Consider the following 27,763-nt stretch of genomic DNA (forward strand, 5'->3'; position numbering starts at 1 on the left):
ATGATATGTTAACTCGAGAACGCAAATCACCTCACAGTCTTGATTTGCTAAATGTTATTTATTTAATGATAGCCAGTTTGGATGCAGTGTATTGAATCATAGAATACCAGAACTGGAAGGGACCTCAAGAAGTCATCAAATCCAGTCCTTTTCCATCACAGCAGGACCAAGCACCATCTAGATCATCCTCTGACAGATGCTTAGCTAATCTTTTAAATATCACCAATAATGGGGATTCCACAATTTCCCTAGGCCATTTATTCTAGTGTTTAATCACCCTGGGTATGTCTACACTACCCTCCTAGTTCGAACTAGGAGGGTAATGTATGCATACCGCACTTGCTAATGAAGCCCGGGATTTGAATTTCCCAGGCTTCATTAGCATAAGCGGGGAGCCGCCATTTTTAAATCCCCGCTGCTTCGAACCCCGTGTAGCGCGGCTACACGGGGCTCGAACTAGGTAGTTCGGACTAGGGTGCCTATTCCGAACTACCGGTACACCTCGTTTCACGAGGAGTAACAGTAGTTCGGAATAGGAACCTAGTCCGAACTACCTAGTTCGAGCCCCGTGTAGCCGCGCTACACGGGGTTCGAAGCAGCGGGGATTTAAAAATGGCGGCTCCCCGCTTATGCTAATGAAGCCTGGGAAATTCAAATCCCGGCTTCATTAGCAAGTGCGGTATGCATACATTACCCCGCTAGTTCGAACTAGCGGGGTAGTGTAGACATACCCCCTGACAGTTGGGAGGCTTTTCCTAATGTCCAACCTAAACCTCCCTTGCTGCAATTTAAATCCAGTGCTTCTTATCCTATCATCAGAGGTCAAGGAAAACAATTTTTCTCCCTCCTTCTTGTAACACCCTTTCAGGTACTTGAAAACTGCTATCCTGTCCCCTCTCAGACTTCTCTTTTCCAAACTAAACAAACCCAGTTCTTTCAGTCTTCCCTCAGAGGTCATGTTTTCTAGACCTTTAATCATTTTTGTTGCTGTTCTCTGGTTCCTCTCCAGTTTCTCCAGATTTCTCTTGAAATGTGGTGCCCAGAGTTGGACACAATATTCCAGCTGAGGCCTATTCAGTGCAGAGTAGAGCGGAAGAATGACTTCTCATGTTTTGCTCACAACACTCCTGTTAATGCACCCCATAATCATGTTCGCTTTTTTTTTTGCAGCAGTGTCACACTGTTGACTCATATTTAGCTTGTGGTCTACTATTATAAACTATTTTGTTTTTTTAGAAGTATGTCTTTCTATATGAAAGAGAAAGGATACATCGGTATTGAATAGCATCCTTTTAAATAGTTTGAGAGTCTGCAGGGGCCCTCACTGTGTTTCGTATTTTGGAAGCCAATGCAAAACTCACCACAGAGGCAGTCATGGGTGTAACTGGGCCTTTCACGCTGTATGCAGTTAGCTAACAGGATTACTTGGGTCTCATTTTGCCCACATGGTTATTTCCTGTTATGTGTGTTGTGGAAAGAGCAAAAGACAATGTACACAGTCCTCTCGCATCTCTTAGTAGCTAAGATTCAGGCCCGCTGGTGGGCAGGAGTGGGGGAAAGCCTAATGATTCTAAGCAGTGGTGGCACCCAGAGCCCTGATCCTTTTAAATCACTGCCAGGGTGCCACACCACATGATTTGAGCAGCTCTAAGGACAGGCGGAGGTAGTGTGGCACGTTCCCAGAGGTCCTGATGGCTAGCAGCCCCCAGCTCTGCCCCTTCTGCCTGATGCCCTGCCTCTTCCACGAGCATGAAGCCCCCCCACCCAGGTACCAGGGATGGCTGCGGGCTTCTCTGATAAGTTTCTGTCCAGCTTACTGTGGTGTTTTAGATGCTGCTTGTAATTATTAGAACAGGGAGCACAGGCTGCTGGGAATCTGGAAACACAGGAAACAGGAAGGAGTGGGGAGGAGATGGGCCAGGCCTGAGTGAGAGCTACAGAGGGGAGCAGCAGCAGCTTTGTAAAGAGGTTTCACCTTTGGTAAATAAAGGCCTGTTGAAGTTTGTTACTACCTTGCATGCATGATACAACACTTACTTACTCTGAGTAGTGCTTAACTCCAGAAGTAGTGACTAAGCAGTCAGAAAGTAAGAGGGCAGAATCTCGTCCTGACATAGTCATTCTATTTTCTATTCCATTCTATTTTTTACATTCTACTTTCTGTCCTTCAACTGGGTTGGTGTTAAGCTTTGCTTTCAGTGTTAATCCTTGTGGTACATTTTCTTCATTTGTTTCATCTTCATAAGCAGAGCCTTGATCCAGTAAATCTCTTTGTTCTTCCTGTGATGACTCTGGTTCAGAATTGTCATGATTCAATGAATCTTCATTTTAATTATCCTCTTATTATTTCCCTTTCTCATGACAAAGATGTCCAGACCTCAGACTATGAGAATTTCTCTACCTCTTGTGTATTCCCCTGAGGCAATAAGAAATGCTTCACCTCAAGTTATCAGCTTGTCCCCTAAATTGCAATAAATCAGCATTTTGCAGAATGTGAGGATTCTTTCTATGAGAAAGCCCCAGCTTCAGGAGAAGTAAGATACAAATGCAGGTAAAATCGTCAGGGGAATGGGCTACTTTATCTCAAATGTGAAAAGCCACAGATTTTCCCATAGCAAAACTCACATCCAGGTTCCAAGTGCACTGAACACTGGAGAGAGTTCAGGATTTTAGTCTGTCTCAATGTAGTGATAAAGAACCAGTTGTAAAATGTGGAGCTGCTTTTGTATTCTCTGTCCCACTGAAGTTTTCAACTGTTCAGACTTAGGGTGCATTTCTAGGCCAAACCAAAAGCTGCTTTGATGACGGACTACTATAAATGCTTCAAACCAGTACTTGCTGAAAACCATGGTCTTAGGGCATGTCTATGCTGCAGGGCAAAAGCTGAATTAAGCTACACAACTTCAGCTATGTCATTGCATAGATGAAGTTAAAACAGCTTAATTTGGCTTTTGGCACTGTCAACACTGTTTCTTCAACTTTCCTTAGTCCTCATGAAATGAGGGTTACGGGAATCGGAGTAAGAAGTCCTCCAGTTCATCATTATTTTGAAATAATGGCTTACTGTGTAGACACACATTTTGTTATTTCAAAATAATGTCAGTTATTCCAAAATAATGTTGCTGTGTAGACATAGCCTTATAGTTTCAGTGGAAGTTCTAAAATCCCTTGGAGGGGGCATTTTCACAATCCTGTAACTAATTTTTCCCATTGCTCCACCCAAAATTGCTCCTATTCCTAAAATCAGGGCTCCATTTTGCTAGGCCCTGTACATCTGCACCCCCCAGTGCATCCACTGTTTGAAACAGGCACTGCACCAAAGAATCTGCAATCCAGGAAACAAGAATCAAATCATGGCCTTAAAAAGTGATTTTATTAACAAAACAAAAAGATATACTTGGTCAAGCATACTTGGTTGCTAGATGTTACAGAGGGGCTCAGAAAAGAACAGAGTAAAACACAGAGAAATTGTATCTCTGGGATTCAGCTTAATTACAGTGTATAGGGGGTGCAAATGGACTTAGCATAGAGAACTTTGACCAAACAAAACAAAGAAAATTACCAGATCGCATCTAACTACAAAACATTTCTTCTCTACTCATGATCCTGCCAGGTGCTTCAATGTCCAGTCCATTTCCAAGCCCAGTATTCTTTGTAGGCATGGTAATTCTGTCTGGTTCAATTCATCTTTGTTCTCTCAACTCCTGGTTTAAAACTGTCACAAAAAAACCCAGAAGACACATATATCTTCTAATTCATATCTCAACACCTTTTCCCATTGGCTCTCTTGGTTCCCTGCCAACACCCCCTAGCTACCTGAGTTTAACCCTTTAGTCAGGTTAATGCTGGCCAGCACTTCTCCTATCCATTACACTAGTTCATCACATAAATGGCAAAGGTCTCCTTCCTCCCAAGCAGATGCTTGTCTTGCTTTGGTTAATTGTCTGACCCATGGTTCTCTTTCTTTGGTTTATAGCAGTCCCAAAAAATCAAGCTGGTAAGCATCACAGCTTCTGCATGCTTTTAGGAATTAGCTTCATGCTCTTGCCTATGAGGCAATTACTGAGATGGGAGCTCAAGTATTAATGCAGTTGGTTAACAAATGACAAAAGACTGGATAAAATGCTTGCCTCTCAGGCTCTACACTGTCATTCATCCATTCAAACTTCAGAAGTTTCTCAGTGTTCTTTGTTAAGCAAGAGGCTTACTGGAACTACCACATACTGTGTCAGACTTTGAGGAAATCCTTTATCTGTACGTCCTTTTGAAACTGTCACTGAACTGTGTGGGCCTAAAGAGTGATAAGCATTAATAATACCGTGTTCCTTTTTATCCAAGTGTCTCTCAGTTTAGTTTCAGTTTGCTCTATCTTGAACTCTGCTTTAAGACTCAGCCAGTCTTTCAAAAGTGGTGCTTAGCCCATCACATATGGATGACTATTACAGTAATATTGTAAAACACTTCTTATCTAAGTCAAGGGCCAGTAATGACCTTAGACTTCCCAGTATAAATACATCAGTTGCTGATACGCAGCGCTACATTTGCTCTCTGTTTATAAAGAAATGTCATGAGCACCATCACTGCGTGGAGAGCTTTGTTCTTTTTGTTTCTAATCTCCATATAATTAAGTGAAATGCATCCAGGAAGAAAGGTTCTGCAGGTAAGGCACTGGGCTGAGTGGCACTTGGGAGACTTCAGTTCATAGATTTATAAATTCCCAGGTCAGACGGGACCATTGTCATAGGAGGTGGGTGTAATAGGCAGAGAGGCAAAGGCTCCCCTGGCACAACTTCCATCAGGGGACACCTGAATGCAGGTTTGATGGTTTGCATTGGGGAATAGTTTTTGCTTATTATTATGCCCCAGGTAGGTTCTAGGGTGGCTGAGGAGGCAGTGTTTGTTATTCAGCTTCCTGGGCTCATCAATAATCTCCCTGGACTCTTGAACCCACGAACCCAGCAAGCTGAGCAGCAGACATCACCTCCTCAGATGTCCTGGATCTTGCATGGTGCATATAAAAAGCTCAAGTTCATCAGGAAAAGACAAGAACTTTCCCCATGGGGCAGCTCAGATGCTTGGGAGGAAAAGTGTGGCATGGCCAGGGTGTGTCAGGCTGGCCAAGGGCTCCTCCAGCCATAGGCAGGTAGAAGAGGGTTTCAAGGCTCTGGCCAGCTGGGGGCTTTTCCAGCCACTGGGGGCAGGCGGGCTAAGGCTCTGGCTGGCTCAGGGAAAGCAGCAGGAAATGGATTTCAAGATGGCAGACTTTAGCAAACCGAGGCTATGTCTAGGTTTTGCACGAGAAGCTTTTATCAGAAGAGATCTTCTGCAAAAACTTCTTGAGCAAGAGCGCATCCACACTGCGAAAGCGCATCGAAAACGTGATGCGCTTTTGCGAGAGAGTATCCAGACTGCATGGACACTCTCTCGAAAGTAAGCTCTGATTGTTATGCCTAGAATGGCCACCAGGGCACCTGTGCTTTTTGTGAAAGAGCTCTTGCGCAAAAACGTGTTCTTCCTCATAGAATAAGGAATACCTACACCGGACAAACCCCTTTGTTTTTTTCACTTTTTTGAGCAAAAACACGCTTGTGGTGTGGACGCTCTGCGAGTTTTTTGGAAAAATGGCCATTTTTCTAAAAAAATTCTGTGGTGTACACATAGCCTGAGAGAGTTGGTAGATAAGACTCCATGGGAATCTAAAGGGAAAAATCTGTTCAAGAGAGTTGGCAGTTTTACGAAGAGACATTCAAGAGCAAACCATGCTACTGCATAAGAAGGATAAACCACTAAATCAGGTGGATCAGGTAGATGAGACTTTCTTTAGACAACTAAAAGAAGCTTTCAGATCACAGGCTCTGGTTCTCACTGCAGACTTTAATCACCCTGACATCTATTGGGAGACCAACACAGCAGTACACAAACAATCCTGGAAGTTTTTGGAGAATGTTGAGGACAACTTCCTGGTACAAGTGTTAAAGGAACTAACCAGGGGCCGTGCACAACTCAATCTGCTACTCACAAACAGGGAGGAATTAGTAGAGGAATCTGGGAAGCAGTGATCATGAGATGGTCAATTTCAGGATCATGATCAAAGGAAGAAAGGAGAGCAGCAAAATACATACCCTGGACTTCAGAAAAGCAGAAATGACTTCCTCAGGTAGGATCTCCTGGGATGCTAACAAGAAGAGGGAAGGAATCCAGGAGAGCTGGCAGTATTTTAAAGAAGCCTTATTCAAGGCACAGGAACAAACCATCCCAATGCACAGTAAGAAAAACAAACCAGCTTGGCTTAACAGTGAAATCCTTGGTGAGCTTAAACAAAAAAGGAAGCTTACAAGAAGTGGAAACTTAGACAGATGACTCGGGAGGAGTATAAATATATTGCTCAAGCATGCAGGCGTGTGATCATGAAGGCCAAAGCACAATTAGAATTGTATCTAGCAGGGATGTGAAGGGAAACTAGAAAGGTTTCCATAGGCATGTTAGCAATAAGAGGGTGGTCAGGGAAGGTGTGGGACCCTTATTGGATGAGGGTGGTAACCTAGTGACAGCTGATGTGGGAGAAACTGAAGTACTCAATGCTTTTTTGCCTTTGTCTTCACAGATAAGGTCAGCTCCCAAACTACTGCACTAGGCAACACAGTATGGGAAGGAGGTGGGCAGTCCATGGTAGAGAAAGAACAGGTTAAGAACTATTTAGAAAAGTTGGACATACTCAAATCCATGGGTCTGGATCTATTGCATCCAAAGATGCTGAGAGAGTTGGCTGATGTGGTTATAGAGCCATTGGCTATTATCTTTGAAAACTTGTGGCAATCGGGGGAGATTCCGGAGGATTGGAAAAAGGCAAATGTAGTGCCCATTTTTAAGAAAGGGAAGAAGGACAATCCATGGAACTACAAACCAGTCAGCCTCACCTCAGTCCCTGGAAAAATCATGGAGGGAATCCTCAGGAATCCATTTTGAAGCACTTGGAAGAGAGGAAAGTGATCAGGAATAGTCAACATGGCTTCATCGAGAGCAAGTCATATCTGATTAACCTGATTGTCTTCTATGACAAAGTAACTAACTGGCTCTGTGGCCATGGGGAAGGTGGTGGACATGATATACCTTGACTTTAGCAAGGCTTTTGATACAGCCTCCCCATAATATTCTTGCCAGCAAGATAAGGATATATGATTGGATAAATGGACTGTAAGATGGACAGACAGCTAGCTAGATTCTCGGGCTCAATGGGTAGTGATCAATGGCTCAATGTCTGGTTGGCAGTCAGTATCAAGTGGAGTGCCCCAGGGGTCAGTTCTAGGGCTGGTTTTGTTCAACATCTTTATTAATGACGTGGATGAGGGGATAGATTGCACCCTCAGCAAGGTTGTAGATGACACTAAACTAGAGGGAGAGGTAGATACATTGGCGGGTAGGGATGAAGTCCACAGTAACCTAGACAAATTGGAGGATTGGGCCAAAAGAAATCTGCTGAGGTTCAACAAGGATAAGTGGAGAGTCCTGCACTGGGGAGGGAAGACTCCCAATCACTGCTACAGGCTGGGGACAGAGTGGCTAAGCAGCAGTTTGGCAGAAAAGGTCCTTGGGATTAGAGTGGATGAGAAGCTGGATATGAGTCAACAGAGTGCCCTTGTAGCTAAGAAGGTTAATGGTATATTAGGTGAATTAGAAGGAGTGTTGCCAGCAGATCTAGAGAAGTGATTATTCCCCTTTATTTGGCACTGGTGAGGCCACATTTGGAGTACTGCATCTTCTTGGACACCCATTACAGAAAGGATGTGGATGTATTGGCGAAAGTCCAGCAGAGGGCAACAAAAATTATTAGGGGGCTAGAGCACAGGCTGAGGGATTTGGAGAGGAGAGACTGAGGGATTTGGACTTAATTAGTCTACAGAAGAAAAGAGTGAGGGGGGATTTGATAGCAGCCTTGAACTACCTGAAGGGAGGTTCCAAAAAGGAAGGAGAGAGGCTGTTCTCAGTGGTGACAGATGGCAGAATGAGGAGCAATGGTCTCAAGTTGCAGTGTGGGAGGTCTAGGTTGGATATTAGGAAAAACTATTTCACCAAGAGGGTGGTGACGCACTGGACTGGGTTGCCTGCTTCCATCTTAGCGGTTTTTAAATCTCGGTTTGACAAAGCCCTGGATGGGATGATTTAGGGTTGGCCCTGCTTTGGACTCGATCTTCTAAGGTCTCTTTCAACCCTATGATTCTATTCTATGATTCTAAGTATGTCAAGGGACCATGCTGGCTTATCCAGGAGATCTTCAATGATATAAAAATAACAGGGAGTCCCATGGAACCTTAAAAACTAACAAATTGATTTGGGTAGAATCTTTCTTCAAAAGCATGAAGTGGAAGCTCCAGTTTGGCAGGGATTTATACAAATATACGAGGATGGGAGTGTTACATTACTGCCCTCATTGAATCACTGCATTCCATCCTGCTGCTCTTTCTCTCTTTGCCCAGTCAGTCTCAGTTCACTCTTTACACCACGGCTCATATTATTTGTCTCCCTTCCCCATACTCATAGATCCTCAGTCTTCTCACCCAGATAACCTCCACTCTCCTCACCCAAGCTTCTCATCTGATCTGAAGGTCTCCCCTTCCCTCCAGCCCAGTCTTCCTCTGCCATTTCCCTCCATGGATCCCAGCCCCAGTCTTATTACCCAGCCAAAACCCAATCTCTGCAACCTCAACCCCCAGTCCCAGGTTTCCTTACCCTGCCTTCAATCCCAGTTTCCTCCCCAGACTCCTTTCTCCTTCAAGTCCAGCTCTTTTCTTTTCTGCATGCAAATCAGACAGCTTCCTCCACATGCTGAGTGCTGGAGGAGGACAGGGGGAGCACTGAAAGCACAGGAATGTGTTTCCCTGCTCTCAGTCCTGATACTTGTGCCTGGTCCAACACTCACAGCACCAGCTCAAACCAGCAATTGCAGGGGGAACCCTTCTCAGCTCTAGGCTGTAGCAAACACATGTCAGATAGAACATTTGAGGAATTTATCTGTGAAGCTTCAGCAAGTCTTCACTGAGCACAGGAGAATTGTGATATTTTAAAGGAATTGGCTACATTTACCTGTGTTTTTATGGAGATGGCAAAAGTCATATCTTTGCCAAATTTCAGATCTCTGCTCCAAAGTCAGGAGCTTCTAGACTTTCTCAGATAAAAGGTTGCCTGGATATTTTAACATGTATGAAGTAATCTAGTTTTGGTTTTCATTAGTCTCATTCTCAGAAACATCTGGGCTGTTTTGATCATAATTAGCCTAAGGTGGACATCTAGCATGGAAAATGTCAGCCCAAATACTTAAAGTTTGACAGTTATATACTGAAAACAGGGTCTTTTAATGGAATGTGTCAGGCAACCTTAATAACAGGCAATGCTACCAATCTCATCTATAATATATAGAATCATTGGACTGGTAGGGACCTTGAGAGGTCATCTAGGCCAGCCTCCTGTACTCCGGGCAGGACTAAATATTATAAATGTATTAAAACTTTTTGAAGGGAAGGAATTCTAATCTGGTTCACATTCTGCATCCATCATGTTGGAGTCTACAGTGCAGGAAGTTCTTGTGTGCTCTTTTGAAGGGGAACTCTTCAGACTTGTAATCATATCATTAGCTTTTCGCTCTCGAGGTAATCCTTAACCCTGTAAAGGCTTTTGTACAGGTTTTACTTTCTGCACATGAATATTGCTATTGACTGTAATGTGATTACTCAGGACTGTTAACTGTAAGCACATGCATAAGCTTTTGCAGGGTTGGAACTATTTTCTAGAGTGCAAAAAGGAAATATTATAATTTTGTTGGGGGAGTTCTAGAACATTCGCACTAGATGATCACAGTGGTCCCTTCTGGCTATCAGTGTATGAATAATCTCTGTATTTATTTACTTCTTTTGCAGAGGGCTGTTTCAACAGGTCTGAATCAGTTTGGGTAATCTATCTGTGTTATCACCGTAAGTGAAAGCATTGAGCCTTTGCTGGGATACATAAATAATAAGTTCTACATTATTTCTCCCTCTCTCTCTCTCTCTCTCTCTCTCTCTCTCTCTCTCTCTCTCTCACACACACACACTTTTGAACTGAATAATTCAGTCCAGTTGTTAAAGCCAATTACTCTATATAATTGAATGTTTTATAGAAAGCACAAACCCCTATTACCTTAAAAATTGGCTGAGTAGTGAATAACAATACATTTTCCTGGGCTCAAACTATGATTTTTGGCTGCGTCTACACTGGCACCTTTTTCTGGAAATGCTTAAAATGGAACAGTTTTCCATTATAAATATTTCTGGAAAAAGAGCGTCTACATTGGCAGGATGCTTTTCTGGAAAAGCCCTTTTCCCGGAAAAGCGTCCATGGCCAATGTAGACGCGCTTTTCCGGAAAAAAGCCCCGATCATCATTTTCGCGATCGGGGCTTTTTTGCGGAAAACACTACTGTGCTGTCTACACTGGCCCTTTTCCGGAACAGTTTTCCGGAAAAAGGACTTTTGCCCGAGCGGGAGCAGCATAGTTTTTCCGGAAAAGCAGCTGATTTCTTACAGTAGATCGTCAGTGCTTTTCCGAAATTCAAGGGGCCAGTGTAGACAGCTCGCAGCTGATTCCGGAAAAACGGCTGCTATTCCGGAATAAGTGGCCCAGTGTAGACACAGCCTTTTTGTTTGGTGTCTTTCAACTGGGAAGCCTTTATTCCTTATTTTTCTACCAGCCCTTGTCTCTAGTTCTGTCATTTTTCTTCAGCGATGCAAAGCATTAACATCAAAACCAGACTGGACTGTTGTAGTGTACAGACACCCCTTGGAGACTTTGCTACTTTTGTATTGAATTTGAATAGCAGTATATGCTATATATAGTCTCCCAGCCTGCAAGTTTCACCTTTTCAGCAGAAAATAGGGTCTTTTGTTACATCTGCATAATAGTATGCAGTGAAAACATATGTATTCACACACTTGCAGACATACTCACAAGCCCTGTAAAAAGCGTACTAGGAATCCTTATAAACTCAATGGGCCAGATCATCTGCTGGTGTAAATCTGCATTTAGAGCCACCGACATCAATAGAGTTATCCATACCTCTTGTGATGGTCTTCACTTGAGGCTAGTGGTTATGGGTTTAGTCCCTTCAACCTGCAGAGGGATTTTGGTAGGGGAGCCTAAGCCCACCCACTGCACCAGGCTCTAGCCCAGGGCCATTTGAGGGAGGCAAAAGAGTCTGATACTCAAGAGCACCTTAGGGCTGCCCTTCCTGGGCTGCTTCAGACCACTGTTCTCAGCGAAAGCATGAAAGGATCAGCTCTTGATGACTTGGCATGGCATGGTAACACTCTTCATCTTGGAACAGAAGCTGCTTCCTGTCAGGCAATGGCTCTCCAGGTAGCTCAGTTCTATGTCTTTCTCCTTCCGCGGTAGTCCATACACAAAACAAGAGAAATTAACACAAACTGTGTCACTATGCAAGAGGGAGAAACACCTCCATCTCAGGGTATAACTGTGCCCCCCTTGTAGGTGTGACAGACTAGGACCAGAGCAGCTCCTTAGCCCCTTTTTGATCAGCGTAGGATTTGTATACCCTAGTCCTATACGTCTTCTGAGCATCTGGTCCAATCAGATCTAATTATTGCAACAGAAATGTCCCATGCATTCTTTAACCTGGAAAATACACAGTATCCTTAAACCAACAATTTAAAAATAGTAATGCAAATCTTTTTATGCAGGGAAGAAGAAAAAAAAAGTCCTGATCCCTGCTCATAGAAGCAAAAGGGAAAAACTCGCCTACACGCCAGTGATGCAAGACCCTGCCCTACGAGGCAGCAGCTGCCCTGCACAGATATAGATGAAACTATGGGAACAGATTGACACAGATATGTATCAAGAACAATTACCATCTTTCAAATGATACCAGGCAAGTAACAACTTGGTAGAATAAATAAATGCAACCCACATCAATCTGATCAAGTGTAAGATGAGGTGAAAGATGCAATATGAACCAGTTGCTGCTCAATTAATGTTCATGTTTAGTTAAATTAGTTGAGTGCTATCTTATTTACATAAGAAAATCTCCACTCATGCTTCACTGAGCCCTAGCCAGGCCTTAATTGAGAATTTATGGTTGAGTTCTCAGTGGAAACTGAAGTACTTGCACATTAATTCAAAGTGTAATGGATGGCCTGAATTCAATCTTATTCGTACCACTGGTGAGCAGTGTCTATTCACGCTAAATCTGTACAACAAGCAAAGTCCTGAACTGGAATTAGATGAGGTGCTGCCAAAAATTGGAGCCAAGCTTGGATGCGTCTGGATATGCTGCGTGTATAAAACAAAATTACCTTTCTGTAAGCTCGCTCCAGCCAAAGTGTTTATGCTCATAATTTGTAGAAGGGAAGTTCACTTCAAATTAAGCATATCCTCCCCTTCTGGAAGCTGCCGTCTCAGATACCCCTTATGCAGGCAAAGATGTTTTTAATCACTTTAACACATAGATTATTTTCTTTAATTTGCTGCCAAATGGATTTTCTTCTGAAAACTTTTAAAACTTTGTTTAGGACTAAAAGGAAGGGCTCGGTATAGAGCAGAGCTATTTAGGCAACAGCAGATTCGTGTGCATTCAGATGGTCCAGTAATCGGCTTGCTAGGCTAGAAGTTGGGAGGTTCAGGTTCTTGCTCTGCCCCAGATTTCCTGTGTGACCTTGAGCGAGTCACTTAGGACCAGATTTTTAAAGACACTTAGGTGCCTAAAGATGCAGATAAGCACCTAGTAGGATTGAAATCATGGGATTTCCATGTTTGAACATCCCATAAGGCACCTATTTATATCTTTATGCCCTTAAATACCTCTAAAAACCTGCCTCTTAGTCTCATTGTGCTTCAGTTCCCCAACTGTACAATGGATATTATACCACTTGCCTGCCTTACAGGAACATTGTGGGGATCTATGCATTAAAATATATGAGGTGCTCAGATACTAGAGTAATGAGGGCCATATAAATACCCAACAGAGATTGATATTAACAATAACAATGTATTTATTTGTATCACAGCAGCATTTACAAATGTCCACTGAGATGGGGACTCTTCTGCGCGAGGCCCTGTACACACACATAGTACAGCTGTATGACTTCAGTTTATCTAGTCAAAGAACCCAGAAGCACAGAAACCACACAGTTCATTGTGCATGGAACTGAGTTCTATCTGCCAATGCCTTTGCTTTTTGATATATTCAATGCGTTAATTTAAAAGATCAATTAGAGCTCAAACGGGAGAGCTCTTAGTCACGGGCATCGTCTCACGTAGTCAGATTGTGCTCACCAAAGTCAGGCTTGCACAGTCAGAGCTATTACACGTAAAAAAGGTGCCATATTGATTGTGCTGGGGATTGGACATCAGCAGTGAAAACATCCTCATTTTCCTGCCAACGTGCTTTGTCAGGTGTCATTGTTTACAACCGCCCTAGACTTCTTTGATTGGGCCTTCAGCTATTGGTTCCTTGAATTTTGAAAGAGAAACATCAAAGAATCATCAGATTGATTTGTCCTGAAATACGAAAGCAGGCACTACAGACTGTGATCATGGTCTTGTGAGAAGGGCAACCTATCTTAACAGCTGTCCCCTAGGATCAGATCTGTGGTCAATTTAATCCAGTGTCTTGTCTCCAACAGTGGCCATTTCTAGCTGCTTCTGATGAATTTGCAAGCAACCTTGCAGTACAAAGTTATAGAATAACCTGCCACCAGGGAAAATACCTAGACTAAGGCTAGCAACTCACTGCACATACATAATCACTCTGCATTCATTGTACAATCAAAACTCCCACTGAAGTTAATTAGTGCAGTGAAAGGGTGTGACCACTCTCCACTCCTTAGTGGATGGAGCCAGGCAAGTCATGCTTCTCCACAGAGGTGAAAGTAACTTACATTTCTTAAAGGTATTGTCATAGCTACTATGGTAGATAGTCAGATATGGCATTGGGAATCAGGAGTATGGGGGCACCATGCTCTTTTGAATTTGTGTGTAGTGGGAAACCAGGAGGCATAGGTGGATGGACTCCAACCCACAACATGCCTTGACTTCATTCCAGATTTCATGGAGGTCCAGGGGGTTCTCCTAAGTTGGGGAGGAGGGTGAGACAAGAGGGGCCCAGCAAGTCTCGTACAGGTTCTCTCCCTTTAATACACACTGACAGCCTGAGGGTATGTCTACACTCCAAATACTGCACTGCTAAAGCATAGACCAGGCGTTGGGCTTTAGTAACTTGCCATCACTTTTCACTTTGGGTACGTCTAAACTACATGGCTCCGTCAACGGAGCCATGTAGATTTGTTGTTTTGGCAAAGGCAAATGAAGCCGCGATTTAAATGATCGCGGCTTCATTTACATTTACATGGCTGCCGCGCTGAGCCGACAAACAGCTGATCAGCTGTTTGTCCGCTCAGCGCGCTAGTCTGGACACTCCCCTGCTGACATCAAAGCTCTTCGTCGGCAGCCCCGGTAAACCTCATCCCACGAGGAATAACGGGGCTGCCGACAAAAGGCTTTGAAGTCGGCAGGGGAGCGTCCAGACTAGCGCGCTGATCAGCTGTTTGTCGGCTCAGCGCGGCAGCCATGTAAATGTAAATTAAGCCGCGATCATTTAAATTGCGGCTTCATTTGCCTTTGCCTATGTGTCTAATCTACATGCCTCTGATGACAGAGGCATGTAGTCTAGACACAGCCTTTGTGATATGGAAACAACCCCCATACCACAAAGCCTTGTCACTTGGCTGCCTCAAATGCCTCCAACAGGTGCTATAAGGAACTAGAAAGGAAAAGAAGTCCTGGCCAACACTGTCACTCAGTGTCAGTACTAGAGATTGGGCCTTTGGACTGATCCAATATTCCAAGATTTTTCTGCCCAGAGATACCATTTTCCATCTGTAACTGCTGCTACACTTGTTTTCAAATCCTTTTAAAAACTGTTTTTTATTTCCTGCAGAACTTTGTCTAGTTGCTTTTGCATAAGATTTCCACAACAAACCTAGTATATAAAGAGTGGCAGTTTTTAACTTTCCTTTTCCAGCTGAGGCTAACAGGCAGATAACACTGAAATTTATGAACTTTTTTGAGGAAGCCTACAGGGGCTTGTTCACTAGAATTTGATTCTGTAGTCAGCAGCTTGTTATAGCTCTAAGAAAAATATGTCCTTTCCCATTCAGTTACCCCATGCAGTGGTCCCTGTACGTGTGTCAATTACTTGGGCTGTCTGTTCTGAGCATAATATTAGAGATGCCACAGAGCCTCAAAGACTTTGGTACTACAAGAAGGCTGATGGTGCTTGCTGAGCATGGGTGTTTTTCTGAGACGCCCATTTGCTTAGAATATTGGAGCATTGGCGGAAAGACGGGGGTGAGGAGGGGCAAATCCCTCAGGGTATGTCTACACTACAATGTTAATTTGAGCTAACGTAGTTCTAATTAGTTAATTCGAACTAAGATAATTCGAACTAACGGATCCAGACTAAAAAACTAGTTCGAATTAGCGTTTTGCTAATTTGAACTAGCATGTCCACATTAAGTGGACCCTGAACCGGGCTTAAGGATGGCCGGAAGCAGTGCCGGCAGGGCATCAGAGGAGGACTTAGAGCGTGGAGATGCTGTCTCAGGCTAGCCGAGGGCTGTGCTTAAAGGGACCCGACCCCCACCCCGGACAGACAGTTCTCAGGGGTGCCCCGCTTGCAAAGCAGTCCTGGCTTGGAGTGCCCGGAGTACCCACACTGGGCACATCACAGCACTCAGCCATCAGCCCGACTACACTTGCCGCAGGCTGCCATCTGGGGAGAGGGGGCAATTGGGGGGCTGCAGGAGAGCTTCCACCCCCAGAAGCCCGCAGAGCCAGCCCAGTCCTCCCCATCGGGGGCTCGTGCCCCATTCCTCCCTCACCTCCTTCCACTTACCCTTCCCTAGCCCCCCTTCCTGATGTACAAAATAAAGATAACGTGTCTTCCAAAATGGAATCTGTCTTTATTGAACAAAACTGGGGGAGACTGGGAAAAGGAGGTGGGAGGGGGGAAGAGAGAGGCTGGGAGAGGGGAGGACAACTAAAATGATCAGGGGTTGGGAACAGGTCCCATGTGAAGAGAGGCTAAAGAGACTGGGACTTTTCAGCTTAGAAAAGAGGAGATGGAGGGGGGACAGGATAGAGGTCTCTAAAAGCATGAGTGGGGTGGAGAGGGTGCATACAGAAAAGGTCTTCATTAGTTCCCATAAAGAAGGACTAGAGGACACCAAATGAAAGGAATGGGTAGCAGGCTTCAAACTAGTAACAGGAAGTTGTTCTTCACAAAGCAAAGAGTCAACCTGTGGAACTCCTTGCTGCAGGAGGCTGTGAAGGCTAGAACTAGAACAGAGTTTAAAGGGAAGTGAGATCAAGTCATGGAGGCTTGCACCTGGCACAGGCACCGTAGCCAGCCCGTGCCCCTTTAAGGGGTCCAGGGCCGGGAGGGGGGCAATAGAGTTTCCCTGGTGTTGGCCAGAGTGGCCACCAGGGAAAGCTGGGGAGGGCTAGCCTCCCACTAGTTCGAATTAAGGGGCTACACACCCCTTAATTCGAACTAGCTAGTTCGAACTAGGCATAATCCTTGTAAAATGAGGTTTTCCTAGATCGAACTAAGCGCTACGTTAGTTCGAATTTAATTCGAACTAACGGAGCGCTAGTGTAGTGCCTATGAAAGTTAGTTCGAACTAACATCCATTAGTTCGAACTAACTTTGTAGTGTAGACATACCCATAGTGACTCAGCCATGAGCTTATTATGAATTATTATTCTTTGCTCGGTGCTGCTAATGTGCTCGGTGCTGCCAATGTACTTGCTGTAGTACAGGAAAAAACCCTGTCATGAAGCCCACCCATGGGAGGAGGGTGGGAAGGATGCAGTTACCCCATGACCTGGCAATTCAAAGGGGTCTAGACCTACTGGCTGCAGCTGCTTCTACTGCAGCAGCAGTGGTGGCTGAAGTCCTGGGCCCTTTAAATCGGCTCTGAGGGGTGCTGGGGGGCAGTGTCACACTTCAAGCAGTGTGGAGGGCTGGCTGCCCCTAACTCTGTCCCTTCAATGCGAGGCCACACCCCTTCAATGCGAGGCCACACCCATTCTGGGAATGTGAAGTCAGCCTCCCCCTTACCTGGCCCAGGGGCCTGCAGAGGCTGTCGACACTCCTGACTGTCAGTCCCTTTCCAGGTGACTTTACAGATGCTAGAAATAGACCCATGGCTCCTGATTGAAATTAATGGGAAGGGTTCCACTGGCATGAGTGGGAATTGCATCAAGCTCATAGATAGACGGTGAGACACACAGGGGCCGGGCAGGTTGGGAACAGGGCCGGCTCAAGCTATTCCTGTGCCCCGGGTAACAGGCGCACAATACACGGTGCCTGTGTGCCTGTGTGATAGTAGCCAAATGTCTGTGACTCTGTAACGGTGTAATGTTGTCTGTTGCCTCTGGGCGGCGCTGTTGCCTCTGTAAAGTCCTTCGCCTCCTGCCATGGCACTTGGCTGACTTCTGTGCCGCTCAGTCGGGCCACCGCACAGGAGTAAGTGGCGCAAACGGCTGTTTGGGTTCTGCAGTCCCCATGCAGACCACGGAGCCCAAACGACCATTTGCGCCTCTTGCTCCCACGCAGTGGCCTAGCTGAATGGCACAGAAGTCAGCTGAGCGCCATGGTGGGAGGTGAAGGGGGACGGGGCGGTGACATACATGGCCAGGAGGCAGGGCCTGGACAAGTGTGCATCCCCGACGGAGACAGAGAGGAGGGTGGAGGAGAACAGAGGAAACAGAGAGGAGGGAGAGGAGAGGAGAGAGAGTGAGAGGCAGGAGGGGGAGAAGAGAAAGAGAGAGAGGGAGAGAGAGGCAGGAGGCGGAGAAGAGCTGAGAGAGAAGGGGAGGCAGTAGGAGGAGGGGAGAGAGAGAGATGGAGCGAGAGACCGGAGGCTCAGGAGAGAAGACTAAGCTAGAAAGGAAATAGGACGTGGAGGAGAGACCCGAAAATCCCATCTCATGATGGGCTAACTGGCTAGTTACTAAAGAGACACAGATGTAAAGTAAGGGCCCATAAAGTGAGGTGCATGCTGATTGCACACAACCTTGGCTGTAAGAGTTGTGCACTCCCACAGCATTCAACCAAAGTGCTGCTGTGGCTCAATCGGCACACCCTCAGCTACACACTCAAATGGCAACTGCTAGGTATACAAGCACAGTTAGCAAAACTGCCCTATCCCAGTGGAACTGTAGACGGCGAATGCCAATCTCATACTGCCCACTCACTAGCCTAGGTTGTCCATTGCTGTTGTAGCATAAGAAAAGAGGATTATGTGTTTTGCACCAGAGGTTCCAGGCTCAAGCTCCCCCCTCATAAAACAACCACAGATTAAAATCCTGTCATTACACCTGGTGTTGCTCTCTGTGCTGCATAAGAGTCCTGGCTATAAACATACAGAATTAAAGACTCATATCACCAGCTGGGTGACGATAAGAGCCTGTTGCAGCTCAATGGGATTTTGTCAGTAAGGCATGAAAATATAGATGGCACATATACTCAAGAAATCTGTCCCCTCTTTTCCTGCTTTCAGACATGAACTGACTTTGGGTTCAGTCCTGTGAGGTTCAGAGCAACTGCTTAGCAGTAAGCACCTATCAAAATGAGGCCCAGTAAAGACTTACCTTACTACAGGAAAGTTTCTCTATCTTAACTTGTCAAAGGAGTGAAAAATGCCCCTATGTTATCCCCCATTATTAAAAGTCCTTCCAATATTTTAACACATTAATTCGGTTCAGTGCTTTAAGTGGAATATATTGTCTCCAGAGGATATGTTTTATTGAACTATGCAAGAAGAAATATGAGAAATAACCCTGCTCCTGTCAGGAGATTAAAGAAGTATTATTATTCCTTAGAAATTTAAGTTTTAATTTACCACACAAATCCCTACACTGCTCTGTCAAATATTTTTGATAGGAAAATTCAGCGAGGCAGCACAAAATAATGTCAAAGCCCTATACCACAACCCTTCTTTGTTCATGTGACGGGGTGAGGCCCACCTACCCCCCCAAAACGGGCCCACCCCGTACTGACCCCGCGATTGCCCTCTCGCTAGTAGGGGCAACACCACGGGGGTTGCTGACGTGCGGGCTGTGTAGCGCCGCCGCGCGTCAGCTGAGCGATGGGCCAGCAACCGTTGCCGAGCAACGCGGGGCGCCGGGCCGCAGGGTACTGGCGGCCAGAAGTGATGGCGGGGGGGGGGGGAAGTGACGTCAGACGCCCAGGAGGAAGGGCGAGGGGAGGGGGATAAAAAGCCCTGAGGAGGGAGGAAAGGGGGGAGGGAGGAAAGGGAGCTGGAGAGAGCGAAGCAGGAGGCGGAGCGGGCAGTTATAAAAAGAGGCACGAAGGAGGCGGGGTGGAAGCAGCCCAGGACAGGGCAAGGAGCCGGCGCACCGGTGGGTTAAGGGGACATACCCCCTCTGGTGAGACAGGTCCGGGAGACTCTGTCTTTAGGGCCCTGGGTTGGGGTCTGGGAGTGAGGGTGGGCCCAGACCCCCCACCCCGCACATCCAGCGGAACAAACTTTGGGAGCAGCTGCCAATCAGCAGCTAGGGAGTGTTAAAAAGATAAAGGCAAGAGAAGGGGGTGGGACCGGACCCCCACAGTTCAGTATGATGGCATTATGGTCTAGCACGCAAACAATGTAGTTTAATATCTGAACCTGAAATATAGGTCATGTGATGTATTGTTGCTAAAATTACAGTAGAATTAATTATGTTATAAAGGATATGATTATACTAGGGAGTTATTTCAAAATAATCCCCCTTATTTCGAAATAACAAGTAGAGCATCCACACTACCAAGCTTTGAAATAAGCGGCTGGTTGTTTCGAAACAACAACTTTTCACGAGGAATAAACCTTATCTCAAAATCGCTATTTTGATATAGCGGTAGTGTGGACACTCCACTGCTGCAATTTAAAAACAACTACTCCCCAATGCTTCCTGGGGCTCTAAGTTGAGATATTGTGTCCACTAATTTGAGAACAGTTATTTCAAGGCACTGTTCCTCTTATATTTTGGACTCCTCTGGTACTAGAGACCTGGGAGAACCCTGTCTCTGTTTTTCACGCTCAGAGGATTGTGGACGTGAACCTGTGACTTTGATTTCAGGATTTCTTTTGTTTTAGCGGGCTTTTGTCTGCCCTCTGGGCTGGTATGGCCATCTCTGGGGGATAGAGACCTGCATTTGTTGTGGATTCTGAGGATTAAACTCATGGCCATAGGATGTAGATTTCGCCTCCAAACTGCCTCTTTGGAAGAGTGTGTTCTAGCTGTGGGGAAGGTGACTGGGTTTTAAAATGGTAGGTATGCCCTTAGGTGCTGACTTCCACCTCTAGCTGGAGGATACTCAAGCCCCCTCCACCCTGGGCCCAGCTCCTACTCAACCGCTGTCCTCAAACCTCCACCCCATTCCACCTCTTTCCTATGTCCCTGTTCTATCCCAGCCATGCCCCATTCCACCTCTATCCCCAAGCTCCTGCCTCCACACCATCTCTTCCCATTCTCCTTCCCCGAGTGCATCCCATCCCTGCTTCTTCCTCTCCCTCCAGGAGTATTCTGAATGCTGTGAAACAGCTGTTCACAGTAGGTGAGAGGTATTGGGAGGGAGGGGGAACTTGGGTGCCATTGGGTGAGGAGCACCAATGTTCCCTCTAATCTTTGCTACCCATCTATTTTTTCCATCTATGTGTGGAATAATGTTTTATGTGTGAACATGCACCACCAGTAGAAACGATAACAAAAAAAAACCTAGCAGTGGGCACTCTGCTAATCAGTGTGGGGGCATTTGAATTTCTTCTGAGTGGCTGCACAAGTGCACAGCTTATAGGGAACACTGCTGAGTACCTACCAATTTTTCCCCAGGGGTGCCCTAGCCTTAGAGCACTCATGAAGTCAGCACTTATAGGTGTGCCTCCTTTATGAGAAAGACTGTTGTGAACTGGTTGCCATGCTTAGCCTCATTGAGGAGGTGGGTGTAGAGGGAATTGTTGTGCGGGTTGGTTTTGACCCTGTAATGCTTCTCTTAATATATGCTGTTAAAGTCATTGTCAATGGGCAGGGGGATAGGGTTTTGCTTAGGAACCTTTTTGTTAGACCCCGTGTGCCTCAGTGTTGAGGTATTATCTGGTTTCTATCAAAGCCTTTTTAAGGCTGGGAGATTTTTTTAAGCTGAGGCCACATGAGAGGTAGCTGGAGTTCTCATGGCTGCTTGCTGTGAGGATTTCTCATCTCATGAATTTATTTTATTAATTTTACATGGGTCTCAGTGGATATCTAGCTGCCAAGTTTGGGTTTCAGTTGGTTCATTGGGTTTCTTGGTTTTTGTCAGTGATGGAATCAACCATTCCTAGGGACAGCATTGCCAGGCTATATAGCTACCTCCTAGAGTGAGCTATTCCTGATCATACCCATGTTTCTTTTTCTTTCCTGTGACTCCTGCTGTGGATGGCGATGTTGAGAAACCCGGGAGCTTGCTTGCCTTTGATGGGTCTTCTGAATTTACTCCTTACTTCTCCACAGTCATAAGTCATTGGATATGCTCATGGTAAAAGATTCATTATGTTTTATTAACTTGTGTCTATACTTCAGTTTCCCCTCTTCAAAATGAGGAGGCTAATGATATTTATCCACAAATGGAAAGTGGACCATGAGAATGACTTATTATTGATAAGGAGAACTGGTAAGTATGTGGGCTTTTTAACAAAAACAGAAAAAAATCTCTTTAGTTTTTTTCAAAACTTTCATGGAATAAACTGACATTTTGTCAAAAACTCTAAAACTTCCAATTTTGCTCAAAAGTGTTAATAAACATTTCCAAAAGTCCAATCCCCCCCCCAAAAAATTCCCAAGCCAACCAAAGGCAGCAACTCCGTCCTCTTCTGTCATCTCTCTCTCACAGTCCCTGAACACTTTTAATGGGAATTTTCATTTAGTTGAAAACCCAATTTTCTGTAAAAAAAAAAAAAATTCCCGCAGAAAATGTTTGACTGGCCCATCTTAGTAATGGCTGTAACTATTGTAATTTAATATGTAGCATTGTGGAATAATAACTTTATCCATACACCAAATCTATAACACTGGATTAAAATGCTTGTTTGGTGTGAATTTTGAAGTACATTTATTAGATTGTTCTAAGTTTTTGTCTTATGCTCCACCAAATGATCCTTCTTCTAATGGCAGAGACTAATTGAGGAAGACAAGCTCAGACAAGCAGCTAACAAGGAGGTTGCAAGCTCTTCTACATTAGTATCATTGTGAAAGCTCTCAAAAAATCCCTCCTTCAAGTACAAGACTTTGTGAAGTGATTCATTGCCTGTGGCAGAAATGATGCTGTTGAGGCAGGTAATGTTGCCGCATTATGTATTGTTCAAATCCAGTGACACTCACTCACTACTAACGCTGCTATTGTTATCACTGACTGCTTTTCCTTTATTTTTTTCCCCTCATGCTTGAGTTGGAAACATTTTCACTCTGAACTTGAAACTTGTTCTGCAAAACCTATTCCAGGGTGCTTTTCTGAATAGATTTGTTTTTTTATTTCTTAGTGTTACAACCTCGTCAATGCTCATTTGTACATGTCTACACTATAGTTACATTGGTGTACTGCTACTGTCTTTTTTATATTGCTTGGGCATGTGCATCCCTGGATGTCTGTGTTGGTGCTGTGCACACTGTACAAGTGGTTGTAATGTTGTAAAATGTGGTGCGGCAGGGCAGTCTCTCTCACACTGCTGTCTGGCTCAGTGAATTTTGGGGTCATTTCCCCAGGGGTTTTGTGGGAGACCAGTGATTTTCCCAGGATTTTTTAGGGCATGGGGATCAAGTTCACACCATACCACTTTCTCCATCCCATAATGCTTTTTCCCATTCCATAATTGTTGTGACTTTTTAAAAACTCCCATAGTCCCATGTGCTGCTTTTCAAACTCCACCATGTCTCTGGAAGAAGCATGAACCGTGTACAGCTCAGCTAGTTCTCCTAGGAGTTGCTAATCCAGAGAGTTGATAATCTTTTGAATTTGCAGAACTTGAATGGGCACTGTTACACTCAGGAATATAAGGAAGAAGATGTGAGGGAAAAAGCCAGTTTGTTGCAGACATTAATGGAGCAGTTCCATATTGTGAATTGCTATGTCTGAGATAGGATCACTCTGTAATGTGGATTTGGGATGATGATCTATGGCTGCAGAATTATGGATGGGAAAGACTATATTCCTGACTCACAGTTTCATCCCAAACCTCCTGAACAGAGACAGCAAAATGAGAATGGCGGTGATAATGGAGAAGATTGGAATGTTAAATTGCTGTTAACCAATGGACAATCAATTTGGAGCAGGAAAGGTCACAGTGGGGACTGTAAAATATGTAACGCCATTAAGAATCTCCTGCTACACAGGACTGGGAGTTCAGTAATGTTCAGGAAATGGTGGATAGCTTTGCAGCAATGGGATTCCCAAACTGCAATGGAGTGATGAAAAGCAAGTATGTAAGCAGGATCTGAAGGAATGTGGTTCTTACAGCTAGCTGGAAGTGTGGAGAGACATTAGGTGTGTCTACATAATTACAAGTATCAGAGGGGTAGCCGTGTTAGTCTGAATCTGCAAAAGCGGCGAGGAGTCCTGTGGCACCTTATAGACTAACTGAAGTGTAGGAGCATAAGCTTTCGTGGGCAAAGACCCACTTCGTCAGATGCATGTAGTGGAAATTTCCACTACATACATCTGATGAAGTGGGTCTTTGCCCACGAAAGCTTATGCTCCTATACTTCAGTTAGTCTATAAGGGTATGTCTACACTACCACCCTAGTTCGAACTAGGGTGGTAATGTAGGCAACCGGAGTTGCAAATGAAGCCCGGGATTTGAATTTCCCGGGCTTCATTTGCATAAAGCCGGGCGCCGCCATTTTTAAATGTCCGCTAGTGCGGATTCCGTGCTGCGTGTAGCCGCACGGCACGGAGCCCGCACTAGCGGACATTTAAAAATGGCGGCGCCCGGCTTTATGCAAATGAAGCCCGGGAAATTCAAATCCCTGGCTTCATTTGCAACTCCGGTTGCCTACATTACCACCCTAGTTCGAACTAGGGTGGTAGTGTAGACATACCCTAAGGTGCCACAGGACTCCTCGCCACTTTTACGTAATTACAGTTTGCTTTCCGCTTGTGAGTTATCCAGCAGTTAGAGTTGTATTTTGCTCATTTTAGTCAACTTAATTTGTGACTCAGTACCTGCTATGTTTGTATTAAATACAGGGGTAGCTAAAATATGGGTATCTATGTTTGTAATTTTGTGGGAATACAGAAAAGTAGAACTGTGCTAAATTGCTCCAGATGAAAGTTAGTAGAAAGAATCTTTCTAATGTAAGGGCTCAACTTTCAGAGTCTATGAGAGGTAAGGGGTGAGGGAAGGCTATTCTGGTCAGGACAGAGCAGAGATATATAGGTATCATTAGGTGCCTCTTTTATCATGTTAACTATGTTGGATTTGTGTTTCTTTTACCTACTTAGTAAGAGTTGAAATCATTTGAGACTGATGGGCATAAGTCAGAGCCAAGAAGTGGATGGCAGCAGATGGTGATAGAGAGCCTACAAGGTGGTGGCAGAGAGACGTGATAAGCAGCCAACAGGGCAACAATGGAGAGATGCAATGAGTGGCCAGCAGAGCAGCACCAGAGAAGTCTGATGAATGGCCAATAGGGAGGCAGCAGAGAAAAATGAGCAGGGGGATGGCAAGTGACCAGCGGAGTGAGTAAGATGCCTCTTTCCCTTCCCTCTCTGAGGATGGGAGGTGAACTCTATGGATGTGCCTCTGGGTGTGCTCTGCATTTTGTGTATCTTTTTCAGATTCTTTTGTTGGAAGAGGCTTTTCCAACATTTGGCTCATCTAGACTGGGCCAAATGTTGGAAACCCCACCTCTTTCAAAAGCCCCCTTCTTCCTTGTAGAACAAGGAATACAGGGGCTTCCAGAAGTGCACATTTGCTCTTCCACTCCCCCCCCCCCCAAAAAAAAAGGAAGAGCAAATTCATTCTCCGGACACGATGGAGCTTTTTTGGGATACTTCTGGTATCCCGAAAACTGCCTGCAGTCTAGCCGTATCCTGTGTGGGGTGCAGTGAATGTTTAAAGATGCAAAGTGGGTATTAAGATTGCTGGAATTAATGCCCTGAGAGGAGAAGGACACTGTTCAACCTACTTGGGGTGGGACTGTTACTCGTGGATTTTGTTTATGAACTCTGTGGTGTTTTCCCAAGTTAATGCCACATTATGTCCCTCTGTTCTATTTAAAGTTTCTTTTTTACACTCAGACGCTGTGCCTGCGAGTGGGGAAGCATTGCCTCCCAGAGATGCCCAGGGGTGGTGTGTGAATTTCCCAGATTACTGGGTGGAGATTGAAGCCTGTTCTGTGTCGGATGGATGGAGAGGTACCCCTAGATATTGAACCTGATCGTGGCTGCTGCTGGCTCCATCTGACAGAAGGATTTCTTGTTCTGGCACCAGCCCATGTTGCCAGTGAATGCCTCAACAGAAAGAGATACTTTCCATGTTTATACAAGCACTAGTGCAGTGACACTCAACTAGACCTACCTGTAGGCTGATTTCAGAATTTTATGACAGGAGGCGGGTTTATTTACATAGAAGGCTGACAAAATCAAAAACAATACAAAACCCTTCAGTTGCTAATAAATAAAGACCTTGACTGCAACATAAATATTAGTGTTTCTATCTTTTTACAAAGTTTATAGATCACCATTATTGTCTGTGATTGTGGCAATCTGTAATGAGGGAAGTTAACATTGATGATCTCTGGCAAGCTTTGTGAAACGTGATTTGGAGGAATTCAGACTAAGGCACTGGTGAAGATGCTCATCTATCAAGTGATCGTGGAGATATTTTTTATAACGTTGATTGTAGAAAACCCAGATTTGCAAAGGTATGTTGACCTGAGCATCATTACAAGATAGATTGCTATATGCTGGCTATTCTGAAACAGGGCAGTATATTGAGGTCAGAAATCCTAAAGTCTCACTTGTTTGAATTTTGCTTTCAAGACATCTGAGCTCAGGAGCCTTAGAATTTATAATTCAAAGGCACCTTCATCAAATGAATCAAGAACGTTCTTTGCTTCAGAAAAGTAAGATCTGTTGGCAGAGGCAACAAATGGATCACAAACACATAAAAGCAACTCCTTTGGAATTTTAAAATTCGCAAATTGTACTTTGAAAAAAATGGATCACATCGGTTAGAAATTCTTGTACTGTTTTCATCAAGATCTCACTGTAGCAACTACACACAGTATGGGAGAGTGCAACATCTTTCATGCTGTCTGAAGGATTTCATAATTCCTCTAAAGTACACACTTTCAAACAGTTCTTGCATGCCTTGAGCACTAATATCAAACAGAAGTGTCCTGTGACCTAGAGGTGACACCATTCATAAATTCCAGAAACTCACAACCCTTATTGGTCTTGTGGTTCAAAAGAACTTTTCTTTCTTTATGAAGCACATAAAACCTCTCTATCACGTGCCCTCTACTTAATGAGTGAACGTTGTGCTGGTACATTGTATATGCCTGAAAAGTCTTGTAAAAGCTTTAAAAAGATGACACTGCAAGCTAGAATCTGAGCATAGGTCGTTAACTAATCTCAATATCCATTGGTTGTTTTTTTAAAAGTCCCCAGACAAATTACTTCACAGGACATTCTGGTGAAGCAGTGAAGTGTATTTAATGAAGAGGGTATCACTGCCAAATGTGAAGCAAAGCCCTTCTCTTTCCCTGTCATGGAGGGACTTCATAATCTCTCCTGTGGTATAGATTTAAATGGTATTAAGCCCAAAAATTCATCCTTGAAAATGTCACCATCATCATAAAACAAACAGCAATACTTGTGCCGTGTCATTTAAATTGCGTGATACAGCCCCTGTAAGAGACACATATTTGATATTTTTTTAAAACTGGAAAGCAATGGTGACAAACAATCCTCAGAAATTACCTCCAATCTTTGCACTGCTATGGAATGTGACGGGGAAACTTGCTCCACACAGTTCCCAATGTCTCTGTTTTTATCTCTGTTAAAAAACTCTTCCAGCATTTCCAACATGGACTCCTTCCCAAATCTAGCATACAGGAAAGGCTTTTTAGATAGTACCAACAACATTATCCAAAGAGAAGCAGCTGTTGCTTCCCCCCCCCCCCCGTACAATCACTGATGTGATGCAAATGATATTTGAAATGTGATACTAAGACTTCAGATTTTCAATTTTGTCAGGTCTTGAAATACTGCCAGAACCATAGGTCACATTCAAGTTACCATTACCGTGCTTTGACTCATTGTGGCACTTCATGTTTATGACCTTACAGATGTATGCAACGGTTTGGCACACTCAACACAAAGGCTTTGTGTTTAAATGAAGTGTCATAGAAAAACCCCAATCTGCTATATAGTTTGGGTTAAAACTCAGTTTTTGCAACTGAATTTACAACATTTTCTTTCAATTGCATTCAATTTTTGGCTCCATTTCTATCACTAATGGAAAAATAGGTGGTGACCTAGTTCTGTTGTAGTGATGCTATCATGAGAGATTAAGATTCAGGAAGCAGTTCTGGACTGGTGCCAGAGCTTCCTGAGGATGGGCCCTAGCACCTCCAGGCTTTGTGGTTCATAGATCTGGCACCTCGTGTCTCCCAACCAA

General features: G+C 44.5%; 1 long non-coding RNA gene across 1 annotated transcript; it reads left to right on the forward strand.

Annotated features, from left to right (window-relative positions):
* The first annotated feature begins 19,281 nt into the window (after positions 1 to 19,281).
* On the forward strand, positions 19,282 to 27,236 carry LOC112544805 (uncharacterized). The gene is made up of 4 exons (XR_016349616.1): positions 19,282 to 21,621; positions 22,257 to 22,418; positions 24,580 to 24,816; positions 25,378 to 27,236. It is a non-coding gene; the product is annotated as an uncharacterized LOC112544805 (long non-coding RNA).
* The last annotated feature ends 527 nt before the right edge of the window (positions 27,237 to 27,763 follow it).

The sequence above is a fragment of the Pelodiscus sinensis genome, chromosome 1 (genome assembly GCF_052426305.1).
Source record: "Pelodiscus sinensis isolate ZL-2025 chromosome 1, ASM5242630v1, whole genome shotgun sequence".
Taxonomy (NCBI): Eukaryota; Metazoa; Chordata; order Testudines; family Trionychidae; genus Pelodiscus; species Pelodiscus sinensis.